The sequence below is a fragment of the Schistocerca serialis genome, chromosome 2, assembly GCF_023864345.2.
Source record: "Schistocerca serialis cubense isolate TAMUIC-IGC-003099 chromosome 2, iqSchSeri2.2, whole genome shotgun sequence".
Taxonomy (NCBI): Eukaryota; Metazoa; Arthropoda; class Insecta; order Orthoptera; family Acrididae; genus Schistocerca; species Schistocerca serialis.
Genome location: NC_064639.1, coordinates 403,369,142 through 403,387,875, shown reverse-complemented (window position 1 = coordinate 403,387,875; position 18,734 = coordinate 403,369,142).

Sequence of the window (18,734 nt, the reverse complement as noted above, 5' to 3'; positions counted from 1 at the left end):
GCCCACCAAGGCGTCTCAGCTTTCCCTTGTTCAAAACCGAGATGCACTACCTGCACTTGCAAAACCTGAAAGCATACACGCGACAATTTACCGGGTGGTTATAACTAAATTTTCCCTATTTAACACGTTAAGACGGAAACTAATTACCGTACGGTGGCAAACTTGGTAGCACTAATGTCACGGACATGGGATAGAGAAATAAAGCAGAATCAATACAATTGAGGTTGTGGCTTCACAGCTATCAATGATTTTATGCTGTACTCGTAAACTTTTGATGTTATTTAGGTACCACTATGATTAGAAACGCGAGAAGGACGTCAATAATGTGGCTGGGCTTCTGACTACGGTTTCGGTTTAAATTCTAGCTGGCTTTATGACTGGTTCAAAAATGGTTCAAATGGCTCTGAGTACTATGGGACTTAACTTCTGAGGTCATCGGTCCCCTAGAACTTAGAACTACTTAAACCTAACTATCCTAAGGACATCACACACATCCATGCCCGAGGCAGGATTCGAACCTGCGACCGCAGCGGTCACGCTGTTCCAGACTGCAGCGCCTAGAACCGCTCGGCCACTCCAGCCGGCTAATGACTGGTGGAATACCTCCGTGCGAGAGGACAGTTCGATACGTATGCTGCTGAAGACAACACACGGTTTATGTTGAGCCAGCGTTGTCTACTCCGGAGGAGAGTATTACATACTCCTAGTGTTTTCCGTTCCACTACTGTGCAACTCCGCTGCTCCGGCGCCTCAATTGCGTTCCGATAGATACGAATGTAAGAAATGAAAGTGACAAGCTGTCATGGGTATCATGTTGGTCTCCCATAAACCAGATATTGCCCTCGCTGTTTGTATATTCAGGATACTGGATCCGACGTGTAAAGCATTTTTTACTCACTTGATGTATTTCATTAAAATATCGCTTCACCGTTTGAGTATAAGCGTTTCAACACCAGAGAGCTTGGTCTGTACAACAAAAGACCCATCTTCTTAGTTTACGCTCGTCTTTCATCTTCCTTACGCGATGATTCCAGTGCGGCAAGAATAAAAGAAGTACATACATTATTTAAGGCAAAAGAAGTTTGATGACATACTCGGCAGACGTATATCAGTTCACGATAAAACATCCACATGAAAAGTTATAATTGGAGAGCTCAAAAGGTGCTGTTTATAGCCGCAAAATGAATCTGTATTTTTTGTACCAATCATTGTAACAACACGTCAGGCTTCGCAAAAATATTACAGCGAATGCATCTGTGTCTCTATCAATTCTACGAATTTTAAATCCTTTCCCATTCGCAGCTTTAATTTCTATTCATCTGCAGAACGCATCTGAGAAGAATGGCTGCGGGGGCGTGGTGGGGAGTGCGTAACAGTTCTGCCCCTCACTCCCTTCCGCCCCGTGTCTGCCTATGAACTGTGTTATTGGCTGTCCGAAAAATATTGCCTTTGAATGTCACCTTTGTTGTGTATCACTGTTCGCTGGTTATGGTCTCAGTTTTTTTTTCTTTCCTTTATTTACAACTACACTAAGAAAGGGTAAAATACAAGTGAAATGTGAATGCAGATATCACATCCACATTAAAAGTAAGAAACACACGAAAAATATCTACCATTGGCGATGTTTTAACTGAACAAAACGAAACGTGTATCGTAAGTAGCTGCATACACAGTACCAGTGTTGATATATTGTCGATACAGCATTACTGATAAAATGTACACAAGTGGAGGATCTGACCGACATTGCACTGATGATGTGAGACGACTTAATATATTTAGGTCGCTCGAAGTACTTCAAGTCAGTGTCAGTTACAATTTAACATTGTTGCATTCATGAAAATGTTTTTAGAGCAGCGTATAGTAACGTGACCCTACTCGCACCCAAATTCTTCCGCGTGCGTTCTTGTCAGCTGTTAACAGTTTGATAGACCATCGAAACTGTTGGAGGACTTACGCAAATACACCGAACCCAGTTTACATCGCGAAATTTCACATATTCAATCCCTGAAAATGTGTCTAATTTAGTTTTGGGCGCACAGCCTCGCGGTCAGTAAGCCGCCCAAGGCTATCAGACTAGTGTAAGAGAATATTTCACTCTGACGTATAGTAGAATACACAACTTTCTCGAGTGATGCACTGGTAGCGAATATAGACCTCTGGTTATTAGATGTACTAACTGCACTTTAATTGGCTAAGCGCTGGCTACGGAAAAAACGTTTGGAAAAAATAAGAGATGTTTTGGGGAAAGGGAATTTAAGAGAAGAAATTTGATGTTATGGCAGAGCAGATAGAATACAGAATATAGTTGGAGTTATTCCCAAATGTAAATAAGACGCTGTAGTGATTGCGTTCCCAGCAAACTAGAAGTGTAATATTTCGTCACAGGGTGGCCGTGGAGATGCTATATGTGTTCCTGGGAGCTTCACATATAAATGCCCCGCAAGCGAAGCAGCAGCTCGAAGTTACAATTGTACCGGTAGTATCCAAGAAAAATAACATATTGTGATGTTTAACCCAGGAAAGTACAAACGTGGATTGACTGTTTGTCAGAGGAATTCCCGGGCGACTTTGTCGGAAAGCAGTAATCATGTCTGCATTGTTCATGTCAAGGAAAATATGACAGGACGCGGCCCTCCGTTAAACAAGCGCATCAACATAAAGTGGACAACCCTAGAAGGCACTGCGATATGACGGTTACCAACAAAACACGCAACGAAAAATAATTTTTTAGCCACTACACAGCCACAATTAGTAGATTATTTCGTCTTTTGTTTTCTAAGCGACAGACCAGTATTTTCAAAGTTTAAAAATTACGTTACATAAATTAAAATATTTAAGATGAAATGGATAAAGATTTCAAATGACAAAAGAATAAAATGAACACAAATAAAAACGTTAATACGATACTTAAAATGATTCGACAAAAGAGCAGAAATGAAAACATATTTAAACCAATTAACTGGATAAAAATAATGTTCGGAATCGCTTCAATAAAGGTGTTCAAATGGTTCAAATGGCTCTGAGCACTACGGGACTTAACTTCTGAGATCATCAGTCTCCTAGAACTTAGAATTACTTAAACCTAACTGACCTAAGGACAGCACACACATCCATGCCCGAGGCAGGATTCGAACCTGCGACCGTAGAGGTCAATAAAGATGTAAAAAAAAAATTAAAAGGAAGGAGTTTGTAACCGACAGGATTCGATCCCAGATCCTTCAGATACTAGGCAAATAACTTAAATGCCAAATTACCTCGCAGTTTTAAATGGATCATAAATTCTGGACTGCTTTTTTGTCAATTACATGTAAACAGAGGCCCACCAGGGTGAATGGCAGCATGGTGTGATACCTGGTGCCCTAAGAAACAACACCGTATAGGAGGTTTTAAAAAACAATCCCACCCTTGGGAACTTCCCCATGTCAGCGTGATTCGCCGCGGGTAGGGTCCGCCTATCCACGAGGTGGCACAAGGGAGCTGAGTAAGCTACACGAATGTAACAGAGACGATGACATGTGATTCCGCCAACAGCGATACAGAGTGTGGGGCTAACCAGAGAATGGTGACAGTTGTCTGAAGCCGATGAATCCTCTCATCACGGCCAATAAAAGGTAGCTAACCACGAATAGTACTTAAAATATTTTTATGTTACTGAACCAAGGATTTACGTGCGCACTTGTAAGATAAGTAAATTTACATATAAAATTAGAACTCGGTACTGGGTGTTTCTGAGTTATTTTAGGATGCAGCTATATATGGTACAAAAGCCCCACATCCCCATGGAGAAGACTGCATCCTTCGGGACTATGTCAGCGGGTTACATGGGCAAATACAACGTAACTGCGGCAAAAGTAGTATTACGTTGGCTAAAAACGTGTGACCAGTGTTTCAGTAAAAAGTAATTTCGTGAAGTTGAACAGCTTAGTTAAGATACAAATGCGCTTTCTTGTGCGGTATACAAAAACTAAGTACATCTCGTTTGCTGTATACCAACAATTAAGAACGCAATCCGGCTAGTCCGAAATTTCTTCGGTATTTGACGAGTACATTGCTTGAAGTGTGAAACAGTGTGGGTAACAATGTAAACTTAGTGCTAAATTAAAGCTGTCCCAGGGTTTGTGCTTCACTAGGCACGATTCTACTGGAGGCGGTATGCCGCTGCCTTCCACCAATCTTTGAACTGACTTCCCCAGCCAATCATAGGGGGACCGGCAGTCTAGCGCGGACTCCCAACAAATCCGCAATTTTGCACTTTCTACATACTCATATCATACCAGAGGTAAAACAACCCACGGGTGAATGAAAAAATAATAGGACGGAGTGAGGTTTAAAAGCTCGAGCTTTACATTTGTAGTCTCACGCTTTCACAGTCACAGAACCAAAACTTACTGGCATCCACCTAGAAAAATGTTACTGGTAATTGTTAGCTATCTACTTATTACATCTGGTTAATTTTGATCAGTGCCGGTTTAAACTACGAGTAATTACCAGACTCTCTGTACGGTTCCATGGAAGATACAAATCCATAGACAAGCACGAACTCGATTGCGGAAAGAGCGAGATGAAGTACAGCAGACAAGTTAGAAGAGCGAATGAAGAACGGCAAATCTACTTTTATAACATTTGTAGATTCAGATAAATATTTTGATAATGTTGATTGGAATACACTTTTAGAAGCTAGCAGGGATTAAACACAAAGTACGAAAGGCTGTTTAGAAACTTGTACAGAAACGAGACAGACAGCTGTCAGAACATTAAAGGGGAACAATAGTCGAGTATGTAGTGAGACAAGATTCTAGCCTATTCCCGAGATACAAAACCTGTGCGCTGAGCGAGCATCAAAGGTAACCAAAAAGAAATTTGGAAATGAAATTAAAGTTGAGAGAGAAGAAGCAAACAAAGTAATTCAAAAGAAAAAAAAGTCTTTTGCACGTTAAGGTTTTTATTTAACTTGTACATGCAAACGTGTTTCGCCTTACTTAGCAATGCTTCTTCTAAGGGTATCAACTTGGCTTTCTAACACACCACTTGTAAACGAAACAGCTTTCTCTGATGAGACAAACTGGTTGAAAGCTTGCAGTTTTCCTTGTGGCCATTCTCTTTACGAAATACAGCACTGTAATTGCCATTTTACGCGTATGTGTGTGTTAAAAAAACTAAGGTTTGCCGATGGCATTGAAATTGTCAGATACAGGAAAGGGCATGGAAGATCAGTTGAACGGAATGGATAGCATCTTGAAAAGAGGTAAAAGATGAATATCAACCAAAATAAAACAAAGGTAATTGAATTTAGTCGGTGATACTGTGGGAATTGGATTAAGAAAAGAGGTAATAAAAGTAGCTGATGAGTTTTGAACGTAGTGAGCAAAATAAATGACAATGGCAGATGTAAAGAGCGTATAAAACGCAGACTCGCAATATCAAGGAAAGCTTTTCTGTAACAGAGAATATTTTTAACATCCAATATAAACGTGTGTTGGGATGGAAGTGAAACATGGATGGTAAACAATACTGACAAGGAGAGGATAGAAGCTTTTGAAATGTGTCCAACAGAAAAACGCTGAAGAGTAGATGGGTAGAATGGATAACTATTTGAAGCGTTACAAAATCCCATAAAGGAGAAGTGAAATCTGTGGTATAACTTGACTAACAAAAGAATCGATTGATATGACTCTTCCTGAGACAGCAAAGAATTGTCATTTCAGAGATGGCGGATAGCGTGGGGCTTAAAAATTGCAGAGGCAGAACAGCTGGCTACAGTAAGGAGGTTCAAGAGGACGTAGGTTGCCGTAGTTATGCAGAGACGAAGAGGCTCGCACAGGATAGACAGGCGTGGAGAGTGACGGTAACACGTTTCCTATTGGTTAACGCCACGCACCGCACTACCATCACCTCGGTTCGGTGCTAGGATGCTTTAGCTGGGGACTGCGCAGAGTCGTCGTCGTCTAGAAACTACGCTTATCCTCGACAGACGGGCGCCCACAAATCGCATCCTGGATTAAGAGGCAAGTTTAAAAGTTTCCTTCAGTCCGCAATTTAACTTAGTACTCTCGAGTTGCCGGCTCGTCTTCCAGAGGGAGCGGATAAAAAGAAGCGGCTGGGGGAAGGAGCAGCGGAGCGGGAAGTTGTGTGACCGTGGGGCAGGACCAGCTGCCGGGGGTACGGAGGGGAAGGGAGCGCCGTGTGTGCAGCGCGTTGTCAGCCCAAAGTCAACTCCCAGCAGTCACCAGGCTCTGGTGCCCGCCGCCCAGGGCCAGAACCAACACTACGAGTAGCTCCTCTGTCCGAGAATCTTTCCTCGTGAACTTCGTGTCACTCGCCACTGGGGAAATTAAAGGCTCTATGCAGCGCACCCAAATGACGTAAAAACACAGACATGTGGAGTGGTTCGAGAAACACAGTGGCGAGTTCCAAATGATGTGCGATCGAACACATCTGGGATGTGATAGAACGTGGCGTCAGAGTTCATCGCCCCCCTCCATGGAATTGACGGGATTTCGGTGACTGTGTGTGTGTGTGTGTGTGTGTGTGTGTGTGTGTGCAAACTCCCTACCGTCACCGACCAAAGCCTCATTGCTCTCATGCCACGACCCGTCGTCGCTGTTATCCGTGCCAAAGGAGAACATACCGGCCAGTAGTTGGGTGGTCATAATGACGCTGATCAATGTATAGTCTGACTAAAATTACTTGATAGTTTACACTCATGCGTTGTAGTTGGTTTCCTCCAATCAAAGCGTTCGCCGTTGTCAAACTGCCACAACAATTAGTTCACTTCCAGTTCCTTGGCCGGCTTCCTTTACGATGCCATCGAAATACACACGTTTTACACACAGCACTAACCAAACACTACTCGAGCTTTCCACACAAGACGCGATTCAGTGTCATTTACACAGTTATTTTAATCACAGATATCGACTTACATCAGAAAATCTTCACACGTCGTTGCATGAAGCCGAATATTTGAAGGCTGTCAAATAATCATTGCGACTGAGACCTCAGATTCATAAAGCTTTCACATTGTAACGGCATAGTGTAGTGGTCAGCGTATAAACCTGACATGCAGAAGGTTGAAGGCCCGAATATCGTCAAATGCAGAGAATTTTTTTTCATTTTTCTAAATATAATCAAAATACTATCATTCTATTCAATTAATTGGTTTAAATTTATTTTTTATTTCTCATACCTTGAGTCGTCATTTTCATCATCGTACTGACTTTTTCATTTGCTCTAACACTACTGGACATTCTAGGCGCTCAGTCCGGAACCGCGCGACTGCTACGGTCGCAGGTTCGACTCCTGCCTCGGGCATGGATGTGTGTGATGTCCTTAGGGTAGTTAGGTTTAAGTTGTTCTAAGTTCTAGGGGACTGATGACCACAGATGTTAAGTCCCATAGTGCTCAGAGCCATTTTTGAACATTAAAATTGCTACACAAAGAAGAAATGCAGATTCATTGGACAAATGTATTATACTAGAACTGACATGTAATTACATTTTCACTCAATTTGGGTGCATAGATCCTGAGAAATCAGTAACCTGAACAACCACCTCTGGCCGTGATAACGGCCTTCATACGCCTGGGCATTGAGTCAAACAGAGCTTGGATGGTGTGTACAGGTACAGCTGCCCATGCAGCTTCAACACGATACCACAGTTCATCAATAGTAGTGACTGGTGTATTGTGACGAGCCAGTTTCTCGGCCACCATTGACCGGACGTTTTCAGTTGGTGAAAGATTCGGAAAATGTGTTGGCCAGGGCAGCAGACGAACATTTTCTGTATCCAGAAAGGCCCGTACAGGACCTTCAACATGCGGTCGTGCATTATCCTGCTGAAATGTAGGGTTTCGCAGGGATCGAATGAAGGGTAGAGCCACGGGTCGTAACACATCTGAAATGAAGGTTCCACTTTTCAAAGTGCGGTCAATGCGAACAAGAGGTGACCGAGACATGTAACCAATGGCACCCCATACCATCACGCCGGGTGATACGCCAGTATGGCGATGACGAATAACGCTTCCAATGTGCGTTCACCGCGATGTCGTCAAACACGTATGCGACCATCATGATGCTGTAAACAGAACCTGGGTTCATCCGAAACAATGACGTTTTGCCATTCGTGCACCCAGGTTCGTAGTTGAGTACACCATCGCAGGCGCTCCAGTCTGTGATGCAGCGTCAAGGGTAACCGCAGTCGTGATCTCCGAGCTGATAGTCTATGCTGTTGCAAACGTCGTCGAACTGTTCGTGCAGATGGTGTTGCAAACGTCTCCATCTGTTGACTCAGGGATCGAGACGTGGCTGCACGATCCGTTACAGCCATGCGGATAAGATGCCTGTCATCTCGACTGCTAGTGATACGAGGCCGTTGGGATCCAGCACGGCGTTCCGTACTCCCCTCCTGAACCCACCGATTCCATATTCTGCTAACAGTCATTGGATCTCGCCCAACGCGTGCAGCAATGTCGCGATACGATAAACCGCAATCGCGATAGGAAACCTGATGGTACGCTTTTCTCCTCCTTACACGAGGCATCACAACAACGTTTCAGAAGGCAACGCCCGTCAACTGCTGTTTGTGTATGAGAAACCGGTTGGAAACTTTCCTCGTATCAGCACGTTGTAGGTGTCGCCACCGGCGCCAACCTTGTGTGAATGCTCTGAAAAGCTAATCATTTGCATATCACAGCATCTTCTTCCTGTCGGTTAAATTTCGCGTCTGTAACACGTCAATTTGCTGGTGTAGCAATTTTAATGGCCAGTGGTGAATTTTTCTTCCTATCATTCCTTTTCCGTTTAGAATCTACGTACGTCGCCTATAGCCTGCAACCAAGTGTGCGAACAAGGACAGCTCATCGTTTGGTAACGCTGCATCCTGAGTAGCCAGACAGATTCAGGTAACCAACGACAGTGAGAAATTACACTTTGCTTTTACCGCTAAAATTGAAATTTTGGTATGCAAACAAACGTATCATGAAATTTTTCTGTCTTGAGCTTGCTCGTAAAGGTTAGCCTTAGAACGCCGTGAGCAAAGCGATCTTGATTTAGTTCTGCCGCAGATTGTTGACCGCCGCTTTCTGGATACACTGCACATCACGAGGTTGTGGTTTGGTTTGTACATGAGATTAAATTCAGGGATACAAAACGCGTCGTCTGCCGCAGTTCAGTCACTGGTCACAGCCGTTGAGTCCCATAGTGCTCAGAGCCATTTGAACCATTTGAACCAGTCACTGGTAACTTAAAATCAGCTGTAGACAGAGCATCTCCGTCATACCTCGCGGAGGCCGCTTCCAACATTGCTCCGCGTTACGCATTAACTACGTTTGTGAAGTGATACACCGCGTTTGTGCGTCGGTTATAACCGAACAGTAGCTGGCAACGGATGTGGCAACACTGGTAGCGGCAAGTGACAGACGTCAACTACAAAATAATGTTAATAACGCTCGCAGCCATAAACTGAAGCCGGCCGGGGTGGACGAGCGGTTTTAGGCGCTACAGTCTGGAACCGCGCGACCGCTGCGGTAGCAGGTTTGAATCCTGCCTCGGGCATGGATGTGTGTGATATCCTTAGGTTAGTTAGGATTAAGCAATTCTAAGTTCTAGGGGACTGATGACCTCAGAAGTTAAGTCCCATAATGCTCAGAGCCATTTGAACCATTTTTGATCCCATAGTGCCCAAAGCCATTTGAACCATAAACTGAAGCTACGTTTTTTCCTCAGTACATTAGGACTTTGGAGCGGCTGTCTTTCCACCTAATCCATCGCAAGTGGGAGGATGTAATAACGTTATGTACACATCTACTTTGATTTCTGTAACTTAAGTTATTTAATTCGGCTTTGAATGACACTTCTGAGTTATGAAAGATTAGAAATTCCTAGCTAAGTATTCAGGTGTTGGACCTGCACCTTGGGCCTCACAACCTCCAGTTTTCTTTTGTTTTGTCTCGTCTAGCGAGAGTGTCCTAGTTTTAAGACACCAGGAACTAGGAATTCACCCTTTCCTGTTAATTTCGCTCTACGAGGGGCGTTCAACATGTAACACAAAACATTTTTCTCTCGACCAGTTCCGACTGAAACAATGCAGAATTCGTTATAGGACATCGCAGAATATTCCCGCTTCATCTCCTATCGTTTCATAATGTTCCAATAGGTGGTGGCACTATACTTAGGCTTAAACATAGCGTCTGTAAAGGAGGTGTATCCGAGCTGAGAGCTGTCATTGAGTGTTTTTTGGCGGAAAGCCAGACCACCGCAGATATTCACTGGCGCTTGCATAAGGTCTACAAATACCTGACAGTGAACAAAAGCACGATGAGTCGATGTCCTCCCTCAAGGTGCGATGATCAGATCTAAAGTGTATTGGGCTACTCTCAGGAAATTAAAGAAACTACTTCAACGTGATGGTCCCCTCAAAAATGGAAACGAACTTCGTCTGCGCACCCGAGAGGAGCTCATAAAACAGCAATGGACTGATCTATCCCTCCACCCTGCAGCCCGCATCTCGCTCCTTCCAGCTTCCAATGAAGGATGCACTCCGCGGGAAGCAGTACGTGGACGACGGGCATCTTATTGATGCAGCAAGATGTTGGCTGCGACATCGACCAGTAGAGTGGTACCATGCGGGCATCAGGCCCTCCCAGTAATGTGTGCAAACCTTTCGCATTGAACGGAGATCATGAGTTTGTAGCCAAAACAGTGGAGAATAAAATGGTGTACTGGAATACTGAATAAAATCAACCTGCTTTCAGAAAAAAAATGTGCTGCATTACTTATTGAACGCCCCCGTATATGTAGCTCACTGTTCAGGGATGACGGCGTGGACGCATGAGTAAGATTTTGCTGGCAGAGCTGCTAAGGCGTCTGTGTCTATCATAGTTGAGTTACCCCAAACCATCTAGCATTAGCTGGAATCTGCGAGACTGTGCCACCCTTTCGTTAGTAACTAGAGTGACTTGAACATGCATGGGGGCTCATCATTAAAGTGAAGAAGAAGACGAAGAAGCTATTTATTTTCCTCTTATTTCATAAATATAGAGCTGTTGCAGCGTATGCCTCTTTGAAAGGGACACTTATCTGTTCGCAGCCCATGAGAATACATGGGCTGCCTTTGCATGGCAGATGTAGGCAGATATCTGAGGTTAATAAGTTTCAGTGTATGAATAGCAAAGCATTCACATCATTCTTTGAGTATTCTTTTCTACCTTTCTTACGGCAGTTGAAGGTTACTTACTGGAATCTACTACAATTGCAAAACATTACGAATTTCTCTTAATTCAGTGACATTACGACGAAGAAGAGAATTGATGCCAATGAATGGAGTCAATAAGATCTCCAGGATAATATGTGTGTTCCCGCGACAAGTAATGTAACAGGGAAATATATATTACTCACTTCGATTGCCTCGGTAGCTTACATTTTTTTCAGTAATGATACATTCCTGACTTCTAAGAATGATTTGAACCTGTATCCCAGTAATGAAAATAATTTAGAAATTGAAAACTGTTGTGAACTGGCAAGACAGCCAATCCACTAGGACGGGACGCCGTAGGGCACGCGTTTAAGCTCACGCAGGATGGCGTGAGGTCTGGAACAGGACAAGGTCTTTATAGTAGCAAAAATAGTACGTAGCCGCCGGCCGCGGTGGTCTCGCGGTTCTGGCGCTGCAGTCCGGAACCGCGGGACTGCTACGGTCGCAGGTTCGAATCCTGCCTCGGGCATGGATGTGTGTGATGTCCTTAGGTTAGTTAGGTTTAAGTAGTTCTAAGTTCTAGGGGACTTATGACCTAAGATGTTGAGTCCCATAGTGCTCAGAGCCATTTGAACCATTTAGTACGTAGCTTCTGGAATACTTAACTTTAATCCATAATTGGTGAACATCGGTCTGACGGTACATGCATCACAAGATAAATAGCAATTGAAAATGGCGCCTTGCTAGGTCGTAGCAAATGACGTAGCTGAAGGCAATGCTAACTATCGTCTCGGCAAATGAGAGCGTAATTTGTCAGTGAACCATCGCTAGCAAAGTCGGCTGTACAACTGGGCGAGTGCTAGGACGTCTCTCTAGACCTGCCGTGTGGCGGCGCTCGATCTGCAATCACTGATAGTGGCGACACGCGGGTCCGACGTATACTAGCGGACCGCGGCCGATTTAAAGGCTACCACCTAGCAAGTGTGGTGTCTGGCGGTGACACCACAAAAACCAACAGCCGGCCGGAGTGGCCGAGCGGTTCTAGGCGCTTCAGTCTGGAACCGCGTGACCGCTACGGTCGCAGGTTGGAATCCTGCCTCGGGCATGGATGTGTGTGATGTCCTTAGGTTAGTTAGGTTTAAGTAGTTCTAAGTCTAGGGGACCGATGACCTGAGATGTTAAGTCCCATAGTACTCAGAGTCATTTGTACCATTTGAAAATCAACGCTGACGAATAATTTGTGTTTTACGACCCTGTGTAACCATAGTTCACGGTCATATAAGAAAGAAAGGCAATCCAAATAAATAAAAAGATTATCGAGCGTAGCAACTCAAGTCTGGTAAAAATCTTTAGCAGTAATACACAACTGAGACGTTCAATTTTCATCTTCAGCAACACATATACCAGTCAAGACCAACTCAAATCACATATTCGAGAACCAACCTGGAATGCGTGACTCTTAAAGTGATATACACTGGCCTATGAGCTGCATACAGAGATTGGCAGGCTGTATTTTGGCATTTTGCTCGCTACTGTCACTACTGAAAAGGAACGAAGTGAAGAGTTTAAGCTCCCGTCGACTACAAGGTCACTGCCAAGGGAAACAAACATCAGTGATCATACTGCGTGGCGGGTAACGTATGTGAATACATTGTCTCTGCGATACTGAATATTCACCCTAGACACAGTTAACCTTGGAAACACAAATGATTGTGTAATCTCCGATATGTTAGGACTTATGCATACCATGTTCAGAGTGTGTTAACTTTCGATGTGGTGTCACATTCATTAACACAGTTGCGCTTAACGGACTGCTCAGATATCGACCTACGCCTACTGAAACCGTTCGGGGTTCTTTTTTGTTATCAATGTTCTGACAGGTTTGAACCGGCCAGCCACAGATTCCTCTCTTGTGCCAACCTCTTCACCTCAGAGTAGTACATAAACCCTACATGCTCAATTACTTGTTGGATGTATTCAAATCTCTGCCATCCCCTAAGTTCTTACCCCCTACAGCCTCTCAGGTACCACGCAAGTTGTTCGCTGACGTAAACACATTTCCTCGCATACCGTCCCTTCTTCTTGTCAGTGCTTTCCATATGTTCCTTCCTTCGCAGATTATGTGGAGAACCTTTTCATTCCTTACCTTATCAGTCAACCTAATTTTTAGCATCCTTCAATAACGTCACATCTCAAACATTTCAATTCCCTTATTTTTCTATTTTTCAGAGCCCATGAGTCACATCCATACAATTCTGCACTCTACACGCACTTTCTTACGAATTTCTTCCTCAAATTAGGACCGATGTCTCTCTTTTGGCCAGCAATGCTCTCTTTGCCTGTGCTATCGGCTTTTTATGCCCTGATTGCTCCGTCTTGTGTTTTTTCCATCCAAGCTAGCATAATTTCTTGACGTCTACTTCGCGGTATCCAATTTTGATATCATTTCTGCTACTTCTCACTACTTTCGCCCTTGTTTGGTTTACTCCCTGTAATACTTCTTCACTTTCACTGAGGACAGTAGGGTCATCAGCAAATCTCGTCATTCATATCCTTTCACCTTGAATTTTAATCCCAATCTTGAAACTTCCTTTTATTACTGACAATTCTTCCTCGATGTATAAATCGAACAATAGGGGAGAAAGATCCCATCCATGTCTAACACTCTTTCTAATCCGTGCACGCCATTCTCAGTATTCCATTCCTATAGCTCCGTTTTGTTCTTGTAAATATTGTATATTACTCGTCTTTCCCTCTATCTTAATCCTATTCTTCTCAGAATTTCGAACATCTTCCACCATTCTGCACAGTCAAACGCTTTTTCCAAGTCGACAAATTCGTGAATGTGTCTTGATTTTTCTTCAGTCTGGCTTCCATTACAAAGTGCATCGTCAGAACTGCCTCTCTGCTTTCTTTACCCTTTCCTAAAGCCAAACGGACCGTCGTCTAACAGATCCTCCATTTTCTCTTTAGTTTTTCTATACATTATTTTTTTAGCAGCTTGGACGCATCAGAAATTAAGCTGACCGTGCAAGCAATTTGCACACTTTTCTTTCCTTGCTGTCTTCGGGATTGTGTGGATGGTATTTCTGCTGTAGTTTTAAGACACGTCACCAGTCTCATCGATCCTACAAACCAGTGTGAATAGCCGTTTGGTTGCCACTTCTTCCAATAATTTTAGAATCTAGAAATTCCGATGAAAAGTTATATATCCTTCTGCTTCTTTTGATCTCAGTATTCCAGAGCTCTTTTAAATTCTGACTGCAATACTGACCCGCCTATGTCTTCCTTATCCTGCTTCCTCTTCCATCATCTCATCAGACACGTCCTCCGCATAATGCAGGGATTCAAAGATTTCTTTCCATCGATCCGCACTCTCATCTGCATTTAACAATGGAACTTCCATTGTTACACTCTTAATGTTACCACCATTGCTTTTAAGTTGTTTTGGATTTTCCATACTGAGTCTGTCCTTTCGACGACCATTTCTTTTTCTATTTCTTCACATTTTTCCTGCAGCCATTTCGCCTTGGCTTCCCTATACTTGCTATTTACGTAATTCTTAAGTGACTTATATTGACGTATTCTTGTCTTTCGCCGAATATTTTTGTACTTTCTTCTTTCGTCCATCAATTGAAGTACAGGGTGTCTCAAAAGGTTCTCGTTTATCTTGACTCGTAATTAACTTAAGGAAAAACGTAAAGTTTGATGCACCAACTCAAGAACTTTTTTATATAACGTAAAGAATAAATGCCTTCCCAAATGGCAAGAGGAACATAATTTTTTAAAAAAAAAAGTTTTTCCATGGTGGTAGAAGCACCACAAATGAATTGAAAAATGTAGTCTGCATAGACAGAAAAAGGCACAGTGTCCCGGCCATCTATAAGAAATTGGCACAGGAACTTCATGCAAACAGGTAGTGTGAATTGGAAGCATCATGTACGCAGGCCAAGAACTAGTGACGAAGATACGGAGAGAATTCAACTGGTTTTCCAGCGTTCACCACAGAGGTCAGGGCATAAGGCACCAAAAGAACTGTGAATCCCTCACACTACAGTGCACTGGATATTCCTAAAGCATCTCCATCTATTTCTACAAAGACTGAAATTGTTACAGGAAATCAAACTAGGTGACAAAGTAAAACGTCCTTGAACGCAAGAACAATGGCAGCTATAGAGACAGATGATACTAACATGTTAGAACGGATTTGGACGATTTGGAAAATCGGCTAGATATTTTACGTGCTACAACGGGAGGGCAGGTAGACTTTGATTAAAGAACCAGAAAAAACTTTTTGAGTTGGTGCATCAGACAAACTTTACTTTTTTCTCTAAATTAATTACAAACAGTGTTATATGACATTGAAGTTGTAACGTATCTCATAGCACACCCTGTATTGCTTCAGTTACTCAAGGTTCCTTCGCCATTACGTCCCCGTTCAACTTCTGGGACTGCCCTTTTCAAAGATGAACATTGCACTTCCTACTGTGGTATTCATTATCGCAGTATCTACAGGATTAGATAATTTCATATGCATCTCATCATTCTTCAGTATCCCACTACTTCCGACGATTCTCTTAAACTTAAGCCTAGTCATTATTAAATTGTGATCTAAGTCTTTATCTGTTCCTGGGCACGTCTTACAATCCAATATCTGATTTTATAATTCCATCTGACTCTCTTGTAATACAGCTGGAATCTTCCCACATCTCTGGGTATTTTCCAACTACACCTTCTCCTCTTGTTATTTCTGAATAGTACCAAGCCCACATTCCCCCGTAACTCCTTCATCAATTCCTTTCCCCAGTGCCGCATTGCAATTCCCCACAATTACAAGATTATCACCACCCTTTACATACTGAGTTACAATGTCCTCATATACTTCTTCAATGTCTTCATCTTATGCTTCTGTTTATGACGTCGGTCCGTATGCTGAATTACCTTTGTTGACGTTGGTCTTCTGTAGAATCTCTTGAGAATAGTCCTACCACTAAACTGTTCACAGCAATTCGCTCCCTGTCCTACCTTCCTATTCATAACGAATCCTACTCTCATATCATTCTCTGTCGCTGCTAATATTACTCTATACTCTCCTAATCAGATATCCATATCTTCTTTCCATTTTACTTCACTGTCCTCTACCGTATCTAGATTAAGCCTTTGTATTTCTATTTTTCAATTTTCCAGCTTCCCTACCACGTTCGTCTCATGAAGTGAGGGCATGTGATACTGTTGATGGGGATCCGTCTGTCGGATGGGGCTGTTAATATCGGCTACCTTGCTGGTGCTATGTGCCGGCATTAGGTTTCACCCAGTCCCCTTCATCAATAACAACACAAATCCAACACTACGTTGTACAAACATTCATCATAGTCATCCACACGACACAGACACACTGGACGCTTCATAACAGGTCGGAGAAAGGCAATGGCACACGTCGAGACTAGGACCTTGCCAAGAATAGAATTCCTGCATCTGTTCGCCTACGCTCGTTCCCTGAGTATGGGCCTACTTTGACCTGACTAACATGTTCAAACTTCCAACATTCCACACTCCGACTCACAGAATGTTACCCTTCCGTTCAATATTTAATCTTTTGCTCATCGTTACTTCATCCCCCCCCCCCCCCCCCCCCACCTACCCACCTTGCATAACGGAGACCCGAATGGGGGATTAAACTGGTATCTTATGCCTATTGGGAGATTATCATGACTTTTTTTCAGTTACAAGCCCCATGTACTGTGGATGTTCCTTGTGTGTCTTGAATGTAGTGATTTCCGTTGCCTACTGCATCCTCACGCTATTGATCAGGACTGATTCTTCCGCCTTTTACGGGCAGTTTCCTATCCAAAGAGCAAGAGGGTGCCCTGAACCTCTGTGCACTCCTCCGCCATCATTGACAGAGCCGTTGGCAGAATGAGGATGACTCTTTATGCCGGATATCTTCAGCCGCCACTGCTGATGATTTTTATTCAAAATTTTAGCAACATCGGACATTAACCCGAGACATAGGACGTTTCGATTACTAATCAAAGAGATTATCCTAGATCACCGATGCAAGGGTTCAAATAAAGGACATTTTCAAAGTGTGACGACATTTCCTGTGACTTCTGACCAGTCAAGTTGTGACAGTTCAGCGGACTACGCTGACTGCCTGGCGAGGAACAAATACTCTGGCATCAATGGGAAGAACGTTTTCTTGGGATTCGATATGATCACCAATCCAGTCTGAAGCACCACCGATATGGTTACGAATCTACCTTTAGAGATAAGACTCACAGACATATGGAAAATTTTCTTTTCTGAAGAGAACAAAATTTCGAAGTACTTTCTTCGTTAGTTTTCCAGTCGCTTACTTCCTACGGTGAGAAAAGAGCCTGCTGCCAGCTTTCAATCGCAAAGTGCAAAAGGCTGCTGGTGGTATCAACGGTATGTGAATGAAAGCAACAGTCGTCTATAGAGTTGCGGCGTCGTTCAAATGGCTCTGAGCACTATGGGACTAAACATTTGAGGTCATCAGTCTCCTAGAACTTAGAACTATACCTAACTAACCTAAGGACATCACACACTCCCATGCCCGAGGCAGGATTCGAGCCTGTGAACGTAGCAGTCGCTATCAGTCAGACTGAAGCGCCTAGAGCCGCTTGGCCACACCGGCCGGTTCTGCGGCGTGACTGAGGCGGTTGCCAGAGAGGGGTTTACAGAATCGCGTTACGTAACTAGTTGTTGTAGAGGCGCAAAATGGCCATATGAAATCCACTTTAACAGCCACGGCTCTTCCTTCGCCATTATGGTAGGCTGCTACAGTGGGTGGTGGTTTGATGTCAGGTCGACGTAAGAAGACAATGGCTGATCATTCACGGTACGTGAACACGCTATCTTGGAGGTGCATGTCTGAAGCCCAAAGGCGTTATTAAAACATTACTACAATATTAATCATTTATTTTCCAAAAGACACAACAGTTGATGTATTGATGTTCAAGTGGGAACACAAGCCGTAGGCCTAAGCGCCCACCTGGTATGTGCTGGCCAGGTGCGGCCCATAGACCCAGCGACAGTGGCAGAGCCAACAGGAATATCGTGACGAGGCCACTGCTCCACGGAGTTAGCACACGTCACCGTTTGTGCTGCTCGAGGCGGCAAACAGCTTCCAAGATAAGATGGCCAGGGTTCCCACGTCTCTATTGTAGACTGCACACTAGGAAGACGTCTACCATTTATACTCAGATTACTTAAAGTAGTGCACATAAGTCCTGTGGTGTTCTGTCAGGAGAAAAAGATTGGCACCATCGCAGTCTGCCCACGGCACGGAGATGAGCAGCATCTGTGGCATGCGCAAACGATGGCGGACGACGGTCTGCTCCCCGACCCAGCTGGCTAGGCCTTCAGGAGGACTGTCACGATATGACAGCCACAGCTCAGCATCAGTCTTGACTCGGTAACTGGCGTGTCAGTTCACAGTGACCAAATCTCTCCAGGCTTGCTGCTCCAGAGAAGGCGACTTGAAGAGCAGCGGGTCGACCGACACAGTCCTCCCCCCTCGACACG